The sequence below is a fragment of the Mustelus asterias genome, chromosome 17, assembly GCF_964213995.1.
Source record: "Mustelus asterias chromosome 17, sMusAst1.hap1.1, whole genome shotgun sequence".
Lineage (NCBI taxonomy): Eukaryota > Metazoa > Chordata > Chondrichthyes > Carcharhiniformes > Triakidae > Mustelus > Mustelus asterias.
The window spans coordinates 28812310-28831405 of record NC_135817.1 but is presented as its reverse complement, the minus strand read 5'-3'; the positions used below and the strand labels follow the sequence as shown (position 1 = coordinate 28831405).

General features: G+C 43.0%; 1 protein-coding gene and 1 long non-coding RNA gene across 2 annotated transcripts in view; one reads left to right on the top strand and one right to left on the bottom strand.

The window, feature by feature from the left end:
* The window catches only part of cnksr2a (connector enhancer of kinase suppressor of Ras 2a), a 467989-nt gene that overhangs the window by 32878 nt on the left and 416015 nt on the right, over positions 1-19096 (bottom strand). The window lies entirely within an intron of this gene.
* The window catches only part of LOC144506394 (uncharacterized), a 44162-nt gene continuing 36287 nt past the window's right edge, over positions 11222-19096 (top strand). Inside the window, exon 1 of the long non-coding RNA XR_013499896.1 lies at positions 11222-11359. This is a non-coding gene — a long non-coding RNA (uncharacterized LOC144506394). The remainder of the gene's footprint in view (positions 11360-19096) is intronic.

Here is a 19096-nt window from a genome sequence, read left to right as displayed (position 1 = left end):
GAGATTAATGGAGCTTATCGTTATTTATGTTTAAATTGGATAACTTCAGGCAAGAACAGATGCACAATTGAACATGAGAATCAGGGAGTTGCTGCTCGAGTTGCCTTTCTCCTCCACAAGCTCCGGTAAACTAGTACCTCACGGCACGGTAGCACAATGGTTAGCACTGCTGCTTCACAGCTCCAGGGACCTGGATTCGAATCCCGGCTCGGGTCACTGTCTGTGTGGAGTTTGCACATTCTCCCTGTGTCTGCGTGGGTTTCCTCCGGGGGCTCCGGTTTCCTCCCACAGTCCAAAGATGTGTGGGTTAGGTTGATCAGCCATTCTAAAATTGCCCCTTAGTGTACCGGGATGCATAGGTTGGAGGGATTAGTGGGTAAATATGTAGGATAGGGTCTGGGTGGGATTGTGGTTGGTGCAGATTCGATGGGCCGAATGGCCTCTTTCTGCACTGTAGGATTCTATGATAGATTCACTATTCAAATGCGCAAAAGGTGTGAAATTGCTATGCTTACCCAGTGGTGTAGTTATGAATAAGACATGCTAGAGGAGGTTAGGGCTGGTGTTTTCAGGTGTAAGTGACTTTCTAATGGTATTGATACTAATACTGATCGAGGCAGTTCAAAGAAAGCACATTGAACTCATTCCTGCCATTGGTAGCACTGTTGACGATATCTTCCATCACTTTACCAATGACCAAGAACAGACTGATAGGGCAGGAATCAGCTGAGTTTGATTTTTTTCTACTTTTCATGGACAGGATATACCTGGGCAATTTTCCACATGACTGGGTAGATGCAAGTTATATAGAGGTACTGGACGAGCTTGGCTAGAGGTGTGGTTAGTTTTAGTGCTTCAGTACTGCCAGAATGTTGCTTATGGCCTTTGCTCTACGTGGTATTTTGAACCATTTTGTGTTTTCATGTGGAATCAATTACATTGACTGAAAACTGGTGTCTGCGATGTTGAGGTCCTCAGACAAGGCAGAGATGGATTATCCATCCGGCACTTCTGGCTGAAGATGGTTGGAAATGCTTTGGTCTTGCCTTTTGCACTGATGTACTGGGCTCCCCCACGATTGAAGGTGAAGGTGTTTGTGAAGCCTCCTCTTCCAGTCCGTGGCTAACTGTCCACCATCATTCATGACTGGGTGTGGCATCACTGCACAGCCTTGATCTGATCCAATGATTTTGGGATCATTCACTTGCTGCTTCCACTGTTTGGAATGCAAGTAGCTTCACAAAGTACTTAAATATGCTTGGTGCTGCTCCTAAGATACTTTCCTGCACTCTTCATTGATCTAGGATTGATTTTCTGTCTTGATAGTAATTGTAGAGTGAGGGGCAGGCTGAACTATGAGGTTACAGATAGTGATTGAATACAATTCTACCTCAAGGATTGCCAGTTCAGCTGCTGAATCTGCTCTGAATCTCTCTCATTTAGCCAAGTGGTAGTTCTACACAATGCAATGCAAGTTATCCTTAGTACGAGGATGGGACTTTGCCCCCACAGGAATGGCGTGGTGCTCACTTCCATCAATACTGTCATGGAAGGTTGCATCAGGTAGATCAAGAAGAGTGAGGTCAAATAGGTTTCTCCCTCTGGTTGATTTGTTCACCACCCACCACAGGCTGAAGGTGGCAGGTATGTCCATCAGGCGTCAGATCAGCTTTGTCTGTAGTGATGCTAAGCTCTTGGTGGTACTCACTGAAGTCCCCCAGCCAAAGTACATTCTAGGCCCTTGCTACCCTGTGTTCTTTTTCCAAGTCACGTTCAACATGGAGAAGTATTGATCCATCAGCTGAGGGGATGTGGTAGCAGGAAGTAGCAAGAAGTTTCTTTACTCATGTTTAACCTGATGTCCTAAGAGTTCATAAACTCTGTATTCTGATGAAGTAAAGACCTTTGCTTGAAAATAAAACAATTGCGTATGTGACATGTTCACCCCAGTTTCTGAGGGAGTTATCTACAAACATCAAGCCTGTTCATTTCTGTGGCAGAGGTAATCATACAATTTCTAGTTAGTGTTGCTGGGAGGTTATAGTAATGATTTGCTATGGTTTATGGTGAGCGCAATGCAGAAATGAAAAGGAAGCTGATTTGATTTTGTACTGAAGTGAAAAATTGTCCTGATCAAATTTTCTATACCAAGGACCATGTTTTGATTGCTTCCATGCCTACGACCAACAACCAAACAACTTGTTGAATCAGAAGGAGGTTAATTTAACTCAACAACACAACCAATTCTTCAGGCAGGAAATAAATTTCCTGTCCAAAATTACTGTTCTAGAATATATTGCATGGGCCACCTTCACTATTAATCCTTTAGTTTCTCATCTCTGATCAGTAAAGACCGGCTCAGATATATGAGCATTTAATAATAATGCAGTCCCATTTTTTAGTGAATCAAATTAAAATGTAGGAACACTGCAAGCAAAAGCAATTTATATGATTTTTCATTATCACAATGAATCTTGAAGAAAAGGAGTATCAGAACCCCAGCTGTACCAATCAATGGTGTGAAAACTGGTTAATGAAAAAAAAAGAGGAAATCACAGCTTCTGTAAAAAAAAATCATTGCGGGACACTTTAACCACTCCCGGTGAACCTCCATCTGGTGAAGTATGCGCTTGCTGAAAGTACAAAAAATGCTTCCTGACTGCACATTGTCCTGGAAAGTCCTGTGCATAACACTAGATGGCAACCTCAGCACCTCTGTGAGGAAATGCAAGCATTTTAAGAAACACGTTTAATTAAATATCCCATCAAAACATACATGTTCAAAATGATTGTTCAAACAATATGAACTAAAGATTAGGCAATTTGTCTTGACGGTATGAATAGTCGATCGCATCTAGTCACCTATTTGCACATCAGACAAAACTCATCAACCGCAATCAAAGTCTCACTGAGATGGGCAGTGGAAGAAAATTGTTTGCTTTGGTGCTCAATCTGCTGTGTTGAGAGGCAGCCACGCAGTATCCCCTGGCAGTATCCCCTGCTGCCTTCCTCCTTTGAAAGCTTGATTATTCAAAAGCAACAGTCAATATGGATCCAATTACCTATCTCTTGCCATACTGTGTTATGTTTCACACGATCTTCCTTCTTACTCCTCCTGTTATGGGAAGACACTAAACATGTTGAATGATGCAGTGAAAAGTACTTGTGAGATGCATGATGTCCATAAGTGTTAGATCACACCAGCCTCCCCACTCCTCCCCGAAATCTTCTGTCCTTCTGTAATCAAGGCAATTACTTCTGCTCAGTTATGATCCACAGATGTTAGCAGCCCTCTGGGGACAAGGACAAACTAGCCATTCATCAAGTTTATGTTTGAACTGTTAGTGTTGGCAAGTTATTTGATCACAGGGAAGTAGGACTGACATGACAGCTGAGCTCAATTCTGATCTCACCTCACATGAGCTTTCCAGCAGGAGTCTTCGGAACCCTGAATTTTCCTTCCCTGATTATACACATACTTAGACCAACTACATGTGCCAAAGCACCTAAAATTGGGTAAACTCAGCAGATACTAGAGATCAGTGTTTCCTAGTCTGTATAGCCCAGTGCCACGTTGGGGATGTACGTACCAGAAAACCTATACAACTTGTATGACTTTCAGATCATGTAGCAGCAAGCACATTTCAGTTGTTGAAATGTAAAACATCTTTCTTGTAAATTAATACAGGTGCCTGCGCCAATTTGATTTGTACACTGGCAGTTGTGCTTTGGATGTGGGGTCTAAAAGGAATATTTAATCCTTCATCTTTGCCTTTAACTTTGAGTCTTAATATATTTCAATGACCATGCTTTTGGCCACAGGAAACAACTGTGCCTTTCATTACCCCTGTGTTTGGGTTTTGGCAATGCAATCCAGTACTTGACCAACTGACTTGTCATAGTCATGTGACACAGCCAAGAGACAATCTGCCTCTGCGGGCAGACATCTTGAGATCATTTGGATAAAAGTCTCTCCATGAAACACATGAATGAAGACTGCTGTCCTTACTCTTGCTACATGGTGTCAGAGAGCGGCAAAAATAGATTTTGAAACCCTCAAAAGGAGCAGAAAAGACACAAGAGAACCCTGGAACACAAAGGTTCAAAATTTATGAAAATTTGCTGAAAAGACCAAAAGAAAACAGACAAAGGCTGCAGGTTGCAAGTGAGGTGGCTCAGAAAAGTGCACATAGGCTGCAAGTGAAATTACTGTTTGCAGAGAAAAAATGAAACACAAAGGCTGCAAGTAAATTACTGAGCGAATAAAAATGGCTGCAGTAAATGTTTCAATCCCATCTCTAGTAACATTGTATGGTGATACGTGGTATACCTGGCAGTTTTTCCACTTACAGCGGCAAAACTACGAGATTACAACCGGTTTGTTTAATAAGTCTGGATAGATGAGAGTAGCCACACTTTTAAAATTGCTGGGGATGGACTGCTACAATGTATATGCCACTCTAAATCTAACAAACAAAGAAAAAAAGGTGACAGAGATTTTGAAAGCCTTAAATGCACATATTGAACTGCAAATGAATGTTACATATGAATGATATGTATTCAATACCGGAGTTCAGAATAAAAATTAGACCATTGACCAGTGTGTCACAGTTGTAATGAAACGAGCAGAATCATGTGAATTTGGACAGCTAAAATATGACCTGATTAAAGACAGATTGGTCCTAGTTGAGAGAGACCCCTTCGTGAGAGCCAGTCTACTGGAAGGTGAGAAACTGATGCTGAAAAAAGCTATAGACGTGTCAAAATGTGGAAGTCATGAAACGTCAGTGAGAGCATAAGAATGGCAGAGCAGACCAGGAGATACATTATGCTCAGCGACAGTCCAAGCTGAAAGAGCTGGACAATCATAGACAAAGGTCAGGATACCGCAGACCACAGCATGCATAGGAAAAGATTGCCCAGTGTGCGGAAGGCAGTGTTTTAACTGCAAGAAGCAAAATCATTTCACACACAAGTGTTTGGTGATTAAAAAAGCCAAACAAACCTATGCAGGTGGCCAGGGGAGAGATTTCAGCAGACGTTTCTGATGAAGAATTATACACAAAACAACAGGTTGGTTTAGGGATGTCTGTAGGAGACAAATGGTTTGTCACTGTTCCAATGATCATCCGAAAGGATGAATTAGTCTGACAGTCCAATGCAATGGCAAGAAGGAAGATCTTGAGTTCCAGTTCACAGATGGGACACAACAGCCATTCATCTCAGTTGGAGCAAGTCTAAACCTCGGGCTGCTAACCCTGAATATACCAACAGAGAAATGGCAACAGAAGACCCCAGAGAAAGGGCAGACAAAAAACCCAGGCTGAGGGAAACAAAAGGCTCAAAAGCCAGAGAGACAGAAAACCCCAGAGAGAGGGGAGCAATATTCAAGCAAACCACGAGATGGTTGTCGACCACATTGGTGCAATGAAATGCACAAGCCGAAGTTATATATTCTAAGGGTAATGTTTACATCAGAGCTGAACTGGAAGAGTAGAAGGGCAAGATTCCAGCTGAGTTGATACCATTGAAAATGCACAATCAACTGATGTCTTCAATGAATCAAACTGTGCGAAATTTGAACAAACCAATTTCAGGGACAACATGAAGGTGCTAGGAGGAAAGAATGGCCCACAATTTCACAGTTGGCAACTCAAAGCAGGAGTTGAAAAATCTAACCCTAGACACTGACACAACAGCAGACATATATACTCAACCAGTGAAGCTGCTCATTCCCAGCAACTGAGCAGCCAGGGAGAAGGGACCTCACCAGCTGTACTGAATACAGAATCACCATCATTTCAGAGGTCCATGAGTCCCCAAGGCAACAAGGACCACAGGAACAATACACTGACGTTCTCCAGACAAAGAACATCAGCCAGGTGAACAGTCAATGTCAATGCACATGCATTTCATTGCGAGACTCTCACAATTTAAAGACTATGTGTGCAATACATGTGCAGAGCTTGACTAGTAGAATAAACAGTTGTCAATGCATGAGAACAGTGTGTACACAATGGGTAACTTGAGCAACTCACTGTCACACAGGATCATGTATGCAAATGGATCTTTTATTTACTAGGAAGAAGGGGATGTTTGTACTTTTTTTTTATATGAAAAAGGGGATGTTTGGGTTTTGGAAATACAATCCTGTGCTGCCTGACTAACTGAGCTGCCATCGTCATGTGACTCTGCCATGAGACACTCTGCCAGTGGAGTCAGACATCTTTGTTGAACAAAAGCCTCTCACAGAAACACATTAACGAAAACTGCTGTCCTTATACTTTTTGCCAAAACACAGCCAATGAATTTAAAAAAATAGTCACTGCTTTAAAGTGGCAAATTTGTCCAAAGCTCGATCCCCCAAACAGAAATACAATGCTATGTGAGGGCTAAATATTGGCCAGTACACCTGGGAAAACTCCCCTACTCTAATTAGAATCGAATGCTGTAGGATCTTTTACACGCACCTAAGGGAGCAGACGGGTGCTCAATTTAGCATGTCAACTGGAAGACGATATCTTTGACAGTGTAGTGATCCCTCAATATTGTACTGATGTATTAGTCTAAATTACATGCTAAGGTCTCTGGAGGGGGACATGGACCCGTAACCTTCCAACCCAGAGGTGAGAATGCTACTATTGAACAATGGCTGACAGCTGTGGGTAGCTTTCATATATCACAGATCACCACCAAAATTATGCATAATGGAACATTTCTCCTTACTATAATTGGCTGTAAACATTTTTCATTTCATAACTCACGTAAATTAAACTGTTCATGTTACACATTTTGCACTGCAATGTTTCTTTACAGAGTTCAAGCATAGCTGAAAATGAAATGGAAGATCTAAGCAACTATAGGTACACCAAGAAAACAATTTTCACAGAAGGTTAAGATTAAATTCCAAGAAACTAAATCAATAGCTATAATCTATAAAAATAACTTAGTCAAAAAACCTAATCATCATGGTGTTGTCCTTTTCACAGTATCATCCCTGTTTTATCCCTATAGTGTTCACTGGCAAAATCAATATACCCTGTTACTTACATCAATACACACCACCACCACTGCTCTCCATTACACTAAAGAAACAAACAGACAGCTCTTGATATATCACCCGATGTAGTGCTGACAGTCAACACTACATGCTAACAATTTAAAAAAGAAACTGGCTACAAATGTGACTGAGAATTGGTGATGTCTGAAATATGAGGGCAGGGGATCAGGGTGTGAGAACAAGGGACAGAGTTTGAAGGTCTGGTTATAAAAACCACCGGTTATATCATTAAAATTTAACAGGCGGTGAGTACTAAACCAGTGATAAATGAGCACTGCATGAGAAACCTTTTGTTCTCTGGATGTCAGCTTAATGGGAAAGAAATTTAAATCATTGCAACATAAAACAATTTTATGGAGCATATTTCTGTTTTCCCTGAACTTTCAGTGATGAAACCATTTGTATTTTTGTGGTAGCTCTTTCACTTGTATTGCTCTCTCCCACTCAAGTACTGCAAAGAGAATTGCTACTTCAGCAGTTCTGACCACACCGGCTCGATTGATAAGAAACATCCCTTTCTCGTGTGTAATTGCACCATCTATTACTGAGACAAGATTCTGAAGAAACAAAGTGTTTTACTTTTGGTGAGGGTTTATGAATTCGTTGTCAATTTTGCACTCATTAAAGCAATGGATGAGCAAGCTTGATCAATCTTGCTCTCTGCACTATACACAATTGTATCAAACATTCCCTCCCATAACTCACACAGAATTGCCTTTCTAGAACATCTATTTAATGCAATTTGTGTTTCAATTAATGATCGCCACAGCAAATTAAGGATCATGCTCTCATGAACATTTGCGGAGCTACTAGTCAGATTAGACCGTGAGCATTTAGTATGTTAACCGAAGCCAATGGAAATGCTTCTTCTGCTATTTTATTCTACAATCAAATCCCTTTTGGAAACAATGCAGATGCACACCTTGTTACTATGTCAAGGATTGTATGCTCACATGAGAGCAACATGAATATGCTATCTTTCTTGCCACCAAAGTTGTATAAGCCTAGGATATCAAAACTTCCTGACATATGATAGCTGTACAAACATAAAACCATCATTTGTACCCCTTTTCACAACCTAAAATAGGCCAATGGGGTAAGAAATCGCAGTAAGAGTTACTAGTTGAGAATTCCACCATCAATCAAGTTCACACGTTTATTCTCTATTTCCAGCAAGAAATTTCTCAGCTATAAAAACACACTATTTGTATCCTTTAAATTACAAAACAGAGCGTGAATAGGAATTTTTAAAGACATTGCCATCATGCATTATTGAGATTAAAAAAAACATTAAATGAATGTTTTGTGGTGTCACACTTTGAAAAATTATTTTGAACCTTAGGTCAACCAATTATTCTGGGAGCTAAATGTAAACAGCTGTGCAGGTGGTGATGGTAGTGGGGGTGGGTGGTCTTCTGATGTAATTATGTGTCCTTTGAGTTTAGAGTTCATGAAGACTCAAATCTGATCCCTAGCCTGTGCTGAATAGATAAATTCCAGTTACATAAGCTGGGCACACTGTAATTAGGCTAAGTGCCATCAGTCGAAGGAGCAGAAAAAGAGCTTCTGTACCCGATTGCTAAATAGTAGCTCTTGCTGGAAGTGTGTTTGTATGAACAGGTTTGGATGTGAATTCGCTGGGAGTTAATTATTCCATCAAAACTCACTGAGGTTCACATGCTGTTCAAACGAGGCAGTGGAGGGCTTTTGGAGCCCATGGAATCATACCGAACCCAAGGCATCAGCCAGAATTTTCCTGGAAATGCACTGTGCATTAGTGGATGTGAAAAATGGTGCTCCACCCATCTGCCGCAGTGGTGGGTTTTCACAGCGTATCGCCGCCCACTTCAGACCTGATCCATTATTCAACCATGGGAAACTTCCTGTTCCACTGGCAGGCAGCATCTGATTCACCCGCCCCACCACGATTTGAGTGCTCTGGGTATCATATTCAAATGGCACACCTGCACAGTGTTTGCCATTTCTGCAGTGCAGAAGAAAATGGCATCCAAAGGCATAAAATATGCAAGGTGGAATTTTCCACCAGTGGGATTTTCCGTTCCCGCTGAAGTCAATGGACTTTCGAATGGCTCGCCGCATTATAAGCCCCACCCCTCTATGAGGGGCCATAAAATTCAACCCACTGTGTCCAAATTCAGTGACAACCCACTGGTGTACCTGTTGGATGCAGTCGAGGCCTGACGCAATGTTCTTGACTCCCAGTTTGGCGGCAGGAGTTCCACCAAGGTGACCAATGGAGACCTTGCCATGCAGCCCCTTTTCTCAGTCCTGCCTGGTCCTTCCCCAATCGAGCCCTAGCCCTACAGTACTGTAAATGCCACCTTCATCATCTTAACCCTGGTGTGGTAGCTGTAGAGGCTTGCCTGTGAGAGCCCTCAGCCTAGCGCTGAGCCTGATGAGCACTGAACAATGCAAGGTGTATGAACTAATCTCAAAGTCACGAGCAAAGTGCAGGTTGCCAGCTGCAGATGGTTTATATACTTTTGTGAAACATGTTGTTCTAACTGCATGCCTATATGTGCTCTTAATCCAGTGTGGAGGGATGATTCATGCGAGCAAGTGTCATAATAAGATGCAGTTTTATGGTAATGATATTTGCAACGTTTGGGAGCAGGAACCATGGCCCACTATCGAGGGCTGAGGTGCACAATAACAATCCTGTTTTACATTGTTGTAAAACCAGCTTTGCGTCTTCTCCTGAGAATTAGCACTCCACCTGCCGTTCACCGCAATCGGCAGCGGAAAGTACCGGCCCCTGGGAAGTGGGGATGGGTTGGGCTGGGGATAGTGATGAAAATAATTAGCCACATCTTATTTTAAAATAATAATGTGTTGATGAGGGACACTATGTGCAAATTGCCCAGCAAGAGCTATGCCGTAAGTTATGAATCCCAAGAGCCTGCTGGTTGATTTACACTGTTCTGTTGCTTAATTTGCATGAACAGCATCTGGCCATAAAATACTTCAGCTTCTCCATTATTTTAAGATGTTGCTTGATTTTCCCATCAATTGTTCATTAAAATTCACCACAAACAAATAAATCAGGTGGTTAACAGAGTGAGTGCCCTTTTAATGACATGACATTTGTTCCCAATCAACCTTCCTGACTCGAAGGGCACGGTGGTACAGCGGTTAGCACTGCGCCTCACATAGCCAGGAACCTGGGTTCAATTCCAGCCTTGGGTGAGTGTGTGGAGTTTGTACGTCCACCTCATGTCTGCATAGGTTTCCTCCAGGTGCTCCAGTTTTCTCCCACAGTCCAAAGATCTGCAGGTTAAGTGGATTGGCCATGCTAAATTGCCCTATAAGTGTCCAAAGATGTGTAGGTTAGGGGGATAGGTTAAGTGGGGTAAATATGTGGGGTTACATGGGGTTGGACCTTGGTAGAATGTCTATCAGAATATTGGTGCAGACTCAATGGACCAAATAGTGCTTCCAATTACCTCCTTCTGCACTGTAGGGATCCTATGACCCCAATAAAACACTCTGATTGGAAATAAATTGTCCAAGCCAGGGTGGACAATTAGCTGTGAGTTTCATTCCCTAAAGTGAAAACCGTTTTTGGAGATTTTAAAATCTTGAACTTTAAATGCGTTCCTTTCTTTTTTTTCTGTCCCCTTTTCGCTATTTTTTTAATCAAAAATTTATTTCCGTTTATTTCTTTCTCTTTCTGGACTTGATTTGCCATTTTTGTATTCTTCTGTTTCTTTCTTCATTCTTTAACATTGGTTAAGGAGATAAACATTGACCCCACTGTTCAATGAGGTACCAGATAACTGGTTGCCTTCTCCTCGCTGCTGTGGCACTTCCAGCAAATTTTTCCACAAAAACATTTAAGAGCAGAAGAGCATAGGAAAATGTCTGCCTAATGGCATGTTTTTAAAATTAATTTATGGGATAATGGCCTCATTGACCAACATTTATTGCCCTTGAGAAGGTGGTAGTGAGCTGCCTTCTTGAATTGCTGCAGTTCATGTGGTGTTGGTTCACCCACAGTGCTGTCAGGCTTGGAGTTCCAGAACTTTGACCATGAAGGAATGACAATTTATTTCCAAGCCAGGATGGTGAGTGGCCTGGAGGGAAAATTCCAGGTGGTGGCATACTCTTGTAACTGCCTTGTCCTCTTAGGTGGGAGTTTGGAAGGTGCTGTCGAAGGAGCCTTGGTGAGTTCCTGCAGTGCATCTTGTAGATGGTAGGCACTGCTGCTCCGTGGTCAGTGGTGGAGGAATATTCCATCGCGCTCCTGACTAGTGTCTTGTGGACTGTGGGAGTCAAAAGGTGAGTTACTCATTTGTCCATGTTTGAACTGAGTTTGTAATGAGGTAAAGAGCTGCGCCCTGGTGGATCCCAACATGAGCATTAGTGAGTCGGTTATTGCTAAGAAAATGCCACTTAATGGCACCGTTGAAGATCTCTTCCATTAGTTTACTGATGATTGAGAGTGGACTGAAGTGTTAATTGGCCGTGTTGGATTTGCCTGCTTTTTGTCTACAGGACATACCTGGCCAATTTTACACATTGCCAGGGAGATGCCAGTGTTGTAGCTGTACAGGGACAGCTTGGCTAAGGGCGCGGCAAGTTCTGGAGCACACGTCTTCAGTACTATTGCCAGAATATTGTCAGGGCCTACAGCCTTTGCAGCATCCAGTGCCTGACATCTGTGATGCTGGGGACCTCCAGAAGAGGGTAAGATGGATCATCTATTCAGCACTTCTGACTGAAGATTGTAGCAAATACTTCAGTCTATTCTTTTGCACTGAAGTGCTGGGCTCCTCCATCACTGAGAACGGGGATATTTGTGAAGTTTTCTCTTACGATGAGTTGCTTAAATCTCCACCAAGATTCAAGACTGGACGTGGCAGGACTGCAAGAGCTTTGATCTGATTCATTTGTTGTGGGATTGCTTAGCTCGACCACTTACTGCTTATGCTGTTTGGCATGCAAATAGTCCTGTGTTGTAGATCCACCAGATTGACACCTCATTTTTATGTATGCCTGGTGCTGCTCCTGGCATGCCCTCCTGCACTCTTCATTGAACCAGGACTGATCCGCTGGCTTGGCGATAATGGTAGAATGGATGAAATGTCGAACCTTGAGGTTACAGACTGTGGTTGGGTACAATTCTGCTGCTGCTGATGGCCCACGTGGCGAATGGATGCCCAGTCTTAAGTTGCTAAGTTTGTTCAAAACATATCCCATTTAGCATGGTGGTAGTGCCACACAACATGATGGAGGTATCCTCAATGAGAGGACGGGACTTGATCTTTGCAAGGATTGTGCAGTGGTCACTCCTACCGATACTGCATCTGTGGCAGTAGGTTGGAGAGGAGGAGGTCAAGTATGTTTTACCCTTGATGGCTCCCTGACAACCTGCCACAGTAAGAAGTCTCACAACACCAGGTTAAAGTCCAATAGGTTTATTTGGTAGCAAATACCATAAGCTTTCGGAGCACTGCTCCTTCTTACTGTGTTCACCCCAGTCCAACGCCGGCATCTCTACATTATGACTACCTGCCACAGTCCCAGATTAGCATCAATGTCCTTCAGGACTTGGTTGGGTCGGTCAGTAATGGTGTTACCGAGCCACTCTTGGTGATGGGTATTGAAATTCCCCACCCAGATTAGATTCTATTGCTCAATGCCCTGTTCCCACAAGATGTTGCCCAACGTATTTCTTGAGAAATGAGTGCAGTAGGAACAGCGATTTTATTTTAAACAGAAATGTTATCTCTTATAGCAGGTTGAGTCAGGCAGAATAGACATTAAGAACACCAGAGAGGAACCCCTGCTGTAAGCACATCAGGAAGAGAAATAACTTCAAACAGGAAATAACAGGCTGGGCAAGAAATAGATTAGCTTTGGGAATTAACACTGTCTGACTTTCCCAGGGCATAAAAGTGTAATCCCTATCTCAGTATATAACATAACAGCACTCATAAGTAAGAAGAGTTTGGCCTCTATCGAGCTGCCTGCCACAGCATTCCACCAGTTCAAGGAGGAAAGAGTAGCAATAAAGTAGCTTTTTAAAAACATTTACTCCATTCCATTCTTAAAGTTAGAAAGCCAATTCGCAAAGTGGACCGGGCAAGCCCTTAATCTATCTCCTTGCTTGCTCAAAAATCCAAAATCCAATTAATGGCCCCCATGAGAAAGACATACAAGATCCAAGCTGACCTGACGAGCCATTCCAGAATTTTCTGTCTGTGTTTGCCACAGCATTTTGCAATCATCTTAAATAAATAGATGGTGCTGAGCTTCCCCCTAGTGGATTAGTTGGTAATTATACTGCCCAATCTGCATCAGAGTGTGACCAACAGAAAGTTCCTCAGGTTCCAGAGGATTGGAGGATAGCTAATGTGATCCCGTTATTTAAGAAGGGAAGGAAGGATAACCCGGGTAATTATAGGCCGGTGAGCTTGACGTCTGTGGTGGTGAAGTTGGTGGAGAAGATTCTTAGAGATAGGATGTATGCGCATTTAGAAAGGAATAAACTCATTAACGATAGCCAGCATGGTTTTGTGAGAGGGAGCTCATGCCTCACTAACCTGGTGGAGTTTTTTGAAGAAGTGACCAGAATGGTTGACGAGGGAAGGGCCGTGGATGTCGTCTATATGGACTTTAGTAAAGTGTTTGACAAAGTACCTCATGGTAGGCTGGTGAAAAAGGTTGGATCTCATGGGATAAAGGGGGAGGTGGCTAGATGGGTGGAGAACTGGCTTGGTCATAGAAGACAGAGGGTGGTAGTGGAAGGGTCTTTTTCCGGCTGGAGGCCTGTGACTAGTGGTGTTCACAGTAAGAAGTCTCACAACACCAGGTTAAAGTCCAACAGGCTTATTTGGTAGCAAATACCATAAGCTTTCGGAGTGCTGCCCCTTCGTCAGATGGAGTGGTTATCTGTTCTCAACCAGTGCAAACAGACACAGAAATCAAATTACAGAATACTGATTAGAATGCAAATCTCTACAGCCAGCCAGGTCTTAAATGTACAGACAATGTGGGTGGAGGGAGCATTCAACACAGGTTAAAGAGATGTGTATTGTCTCCAGACAGAACAGCCAGTGAAATTCTGCAAGCCAAGGAGGCAAGCTGTGGGGGTTACTGATAATGTGACATAAATCCAACATCCCGGTTTAGGCCGTCCTCATGTGTGCGGAACTTGGCTATCAGTTTCTGCTCAGCGACTCTGTGCTGTCGTGTGTCGTGAAGGCCGCCTTGGAGAACGCTTACCTGAATGCTCCCTCCACCCACATTGTCTGTACATTTAAGACCTGGCTGGCTGTAGAGATTTGCATTCTAATCAGTATTCTGTAATTTGATTTCTGTGTCTGTTTGCACTGTTTGAGAACAGATAACCACTCCATCTGACGAAGGGGCAGCGCTTCGAAAGCTTATGGTATTTGCTACCAAATAAACCTGTTGGACTTTAACCTGGTGTTGTGAGACTTCTTACTGTGCTTACCCCAGTCCAACGCCGGCATCTCCACATCATGACTAGTGGTGTTCCGCAGGGCTCTGTATTGGGACCTCTGCTGTTTGTGATTTATATAAACGATCTGGAAGAAGGTGTAACTGGGGTGATCAATAAGTTTGCGGACGACACAAAATTGGCAGGACTTGCAGATAGTGAGGAGCATTGTCAGAAGCTACAGAAGGATATAGATAGGCTGGAAATTTGGGCAAAGAAATGGCAGATGGAGTTCAATCCTGATAAATGCGAAGTGATGCATTTTGGTAGAAATAATGTAGGGAGGAGCTATACGATAAATGGCAGAACCATAAAGGGTGTAGATACGCAGAGGGACCTGGGTGTGCAAGTCCACAGATCCTTGAAGGTGACGTCACAGGTGGAGAAGGTGGTGAAGAAGGCATATGGCACGCTTGCCTTTATAGGACGTGGCATAGAGTATAAAAGTTGGGGTCTGATGTTGCAGATGTATAGAACGTTGGTTTGGCCGCATTTGGAATACTGCATCCAGTTCTGGTCGCCACACTACCGGAAGGACGTGGAGGCTTTGGAGAGAGTACAGAGGAGGTTTACCAGGATGTTGCCTGTTATGGAGGGGCTTAGTTATGAGGAGAGATTGGGTAAACTGGGGTTGTTCTCCCTGGAAAGACGGAGGATGAGGGGAGACTTAATAGAGGTGTATAAAATTATGAAAGGCATAGATAGGGTGAACGGTGGGAAACTTTTCCCCAGGTCGGTGGTGACGTTCACGAGGGGTCATAGGTTCAAGGTGAAGGGGGGGGAAGTTTAACACAGATATCAGAAGGACATATTTTACACAGAGGGTGGTGGGGGCCTGGAATGCGCTGCCGGGCAAGGTGGTGGAGGCGGACACACTGGGAACGTTTAAGACTTATCTAGATAGCCATATGAATGGAGTGGGAATGGAGGGATACAAAAGAATGGTCTAGTTTGGACCAGGGAGCGGCGTGGGCTTGGAGGGCCGAAGGGCCTGTTCCTGTGCTGCATTGTTCTTTGTTCTTTTGTTCTTTGTAATCTATAATTTATCTGAGCCTTTTATCTGCACCTCAGGTATTTGTAGAGTAATACAAAAATAATCTACTTCTTGGTGTGATCCGGTGATCCCTGCTGCAACAATTGTTTTTTGAACTTTGGGTGTGGAGAACATGATTGTTTTGCCCACTCCCAATAATGGAATAGCCTATCAACACTTAGTGTAGGCACATCTCTGGCAAATGGGCAAAGTACGAGAGGGCAACCGGTATTAGTATAATAGTGCCCAATATTTGTCAGAACTTTCATGAGAGGACAGGAGGGGGAAAACAAAACTGGCTGAATAAGGAAACAAATGTGCTTACATTTTTAACTTTACCTCATCAACCTACCTTTTGCAGGTAGTCCTGTCAATGACAGTATTGGTAGCACTGGCCACTCACTGTACAATCCTCGTGGAGATGAAGCCCCATTTTCACATGGAAGACACTCTCTATTGTATTGTGTGGCATGACCTCCATGGTTCATGGCCTAAATTCAGAACAGATCTGACAATACAAAACTTGGCTCATCATAGAACCCCTACTGTGCAGAAGGAGGCCATTTAGCCATCAAGCCTGCACCAACAACAATCCCACCCAGGCCCTATCCCCATAACCCCACGTATTTACCCTGCTAATCTCCCAAACACTTTGCCTTCTTCAATCAACCTAACCCACACATCCTTGGACTGTGGGAGAAAACCAGAGGAACCCCACGCAGACACAAGGAGAACCTGCAAACTCCACACAGATCCAAAGCCGGAATTGAACCTGGGTCCCTGGTGCTGAGAGGCATCAGTGCTAACCACTGTGCCGCCCATGAGGTGCTGTGGACTAACATAATGGTTCAACAGCAGCAGGATTGTATTCTACCACAAGCTATAACATCATGGTCTGGCATTTCCTCAGGCAGCCTAACCTCTTAATTAGTACATCAATTATCCTTTCCTAATATAGGTTACAAGGAGCATTCCTGGTCCTTAGTTCCATATATTTACTATCCTTCAAGAAAAATGTCCACCATAACCTCACATTACCATTACAATAAGCTCAGGGTTATCAGCTTTGGTTCAATATGTGTCAGAGTGTGTAATAAAAAACATTTATTTTCCCTCAGAGATCCGTGAGTCTTTAGAACTCTCTTCCTAAAATAATATTTTTAAGGCAGAGGTAGATAGATTCTTGACTAACACGGCAGTCAAAGACAGCAGGCGGAACATGGTGTTGAGGCCACAATCAGATCAGCCATGATCTTACTCAATGGCGGGGCAGGCTCGAGGGGCCAAATGGCCTACTCCTGCTCCTAATTGGTATGTTTGCTTGTTGAGTAACTCAGCTCCTGACTCCCTAAAGTTCACCATCTACAAGGCACAAGTCAGGAGTGTGATGGAATCCTCTCCACCTTCCTGGATGAGTGCAGCTCCAACAACATTCAAGAAGATAGACATCATCCAGGACAAAGTAGCCTGCTTGATTAACACCCCATTCACCACTGTAAACATTGATTTCCTCTACCATTAGCGTATCTTGGCTGCAGTGCGTACCATATACAAGATGCGCTGCAGGAACTTGTCGAGGCTTCGCACACAGCAACTCCCAAACCCTCAATCTCTGCCATCTGGAAAAACAAGGGACAACTTCAAGTTCCCTACCAAGTCACAAGCCATCTTGGTTTGAAAATTGATCCATTCCTTCATCGGCACTGGGGCAAAATCCTGCAATCCTCCCGAACAGCACAGTGCGCAGCATCTCTTCATCACATCAATAGTACTGATTCAAGAGGACAGTTCATCACTACCTTCTCAAGGGCAATTAAAGATGGACAGTAAAAGCTAGCATTGCCAGCGACACCCATGTCACATCAATGAGTAAAACATAATTCAGCGCAAAGTCTGAAGTGTCTTTTTAAACAGGCGATTTAACAATTTACTCAGGATAATGTTGGGTTTTTTTTGAAAAGGGCTCAAATGATTTAGATTTTACAAAGAAACAAAATACTCAGGTTTCCTCCGAGTAGCTGCAGTGTTCACTCCCTCAACTTGCAATCATTAAATCTAGCATTGATGCAGAATCTGGAAACAGACGGTTATTCTGGGTTCGAAGTGATCTTCTCCAACCAATACCTTCTTGTGGCTGTAAATAGCTCAGTAAATTCAATAATCCTACACCTCCAGTGGGCAATCAAATTAGAAAGGAGTGTGGCTTGTAAAATGGTTACAACTATGCAGTGGCAGTGCTCAAAGGTGTTTCTGTAGGTTAATTCACAGGGGACTGAGCATTACAGCTGCTCAGAGATGAGACATCAACAGGTCATTTAACTTGCTAATACCCCCTGATATTAGATCAGAGACTTGAGAGGCAATATTTTAGAAAATTGAACCAATATTGTTCTCTGTTCAGAAGAAGCCCCTCTTAAGCAGTCTTTATTGGTTTAAAGAAATGATTTTGTGCTTCATTTAAGCATGTCTTGCTGCTGTAGGTGTTGGATCAGTGAATTTATCCAGGAGTCAGAGAGATATGGAGGCAATCCGGCGTGAGGAAAGCAGTACAGGAGCTTTGAAGGATGAAAACATTTTCTGCTGATGATTGAATGAAAAGATAAATTCTGAGAACTAAGAATTTGGTGAAATCACCTTTTGGGTTTGATTAAACTTCAGTGAAACCTTGTTTTCTGATTGCAGACAGAGCCATTAAAAAACATCTCCCCCTTCCAATGAAATTTCAGAATTAATAAAAGCTGGAACATATTAGCAACAGGAGTGTGTTCTGAATAGAAGATAAAGGCAGTAATCAACTGCTGTCAGGGTCAAATATGCTCAATAAAAAGATCAAGGAATTTCAAAATTATGTGTCAGTTTAAAAAGTACAAAAAACATTTGCTGCAAATGAACCATCTTTCTTAAAAATTTTACTTAAACTGCTCTTAAAAGAGTTACATTAAAAATAAGGTTATTAACAGTCAATCCTTCTGCCACCTGCCATGTAATTAGCTGACAATTCTCATAATTTTTAATGGAGTTTAGAGTGGATGGAGCGTGTGAGCTAAAATTAGGAATATATGTCTCATATCAAAATGAATTGGTAAAGAAACTGTGTACAGAGCACAGATAATGAGCTCAGGCTTGCTACACCATTGCTAAGGGGCGGCACGGTAGCACAGTGGTTAGCACTGCTGCTTCACAGCTCCAGGGTCCTGGGTTCGATTCCCGGCTCGGGTCACTGTCTGTGTGGAGTTTGCACATTCTCCTCGTGTCTGCGTGGGTTTACTCCGGGTGCTCCGGTTTCCTCCCACAGTCCAAAGATGTGCGGGTTAGGTTGATTGGCCAGGTTAAAAATTGCCCCTTAGAGTCCTGGGATGCGTAGGTTAGAGGGATTAGTGGGTAAATATGTGGGGGTAGGGCCTGGGTGGGATTGTGGTCCGTGCAGACTCGATGGGCCGAATGGCCTCCTTCTGTACTGTAGGGTTTCTATGATTACTGATTCAAAACTGTGTGGCTCCTAAAAATTCAGCATTTA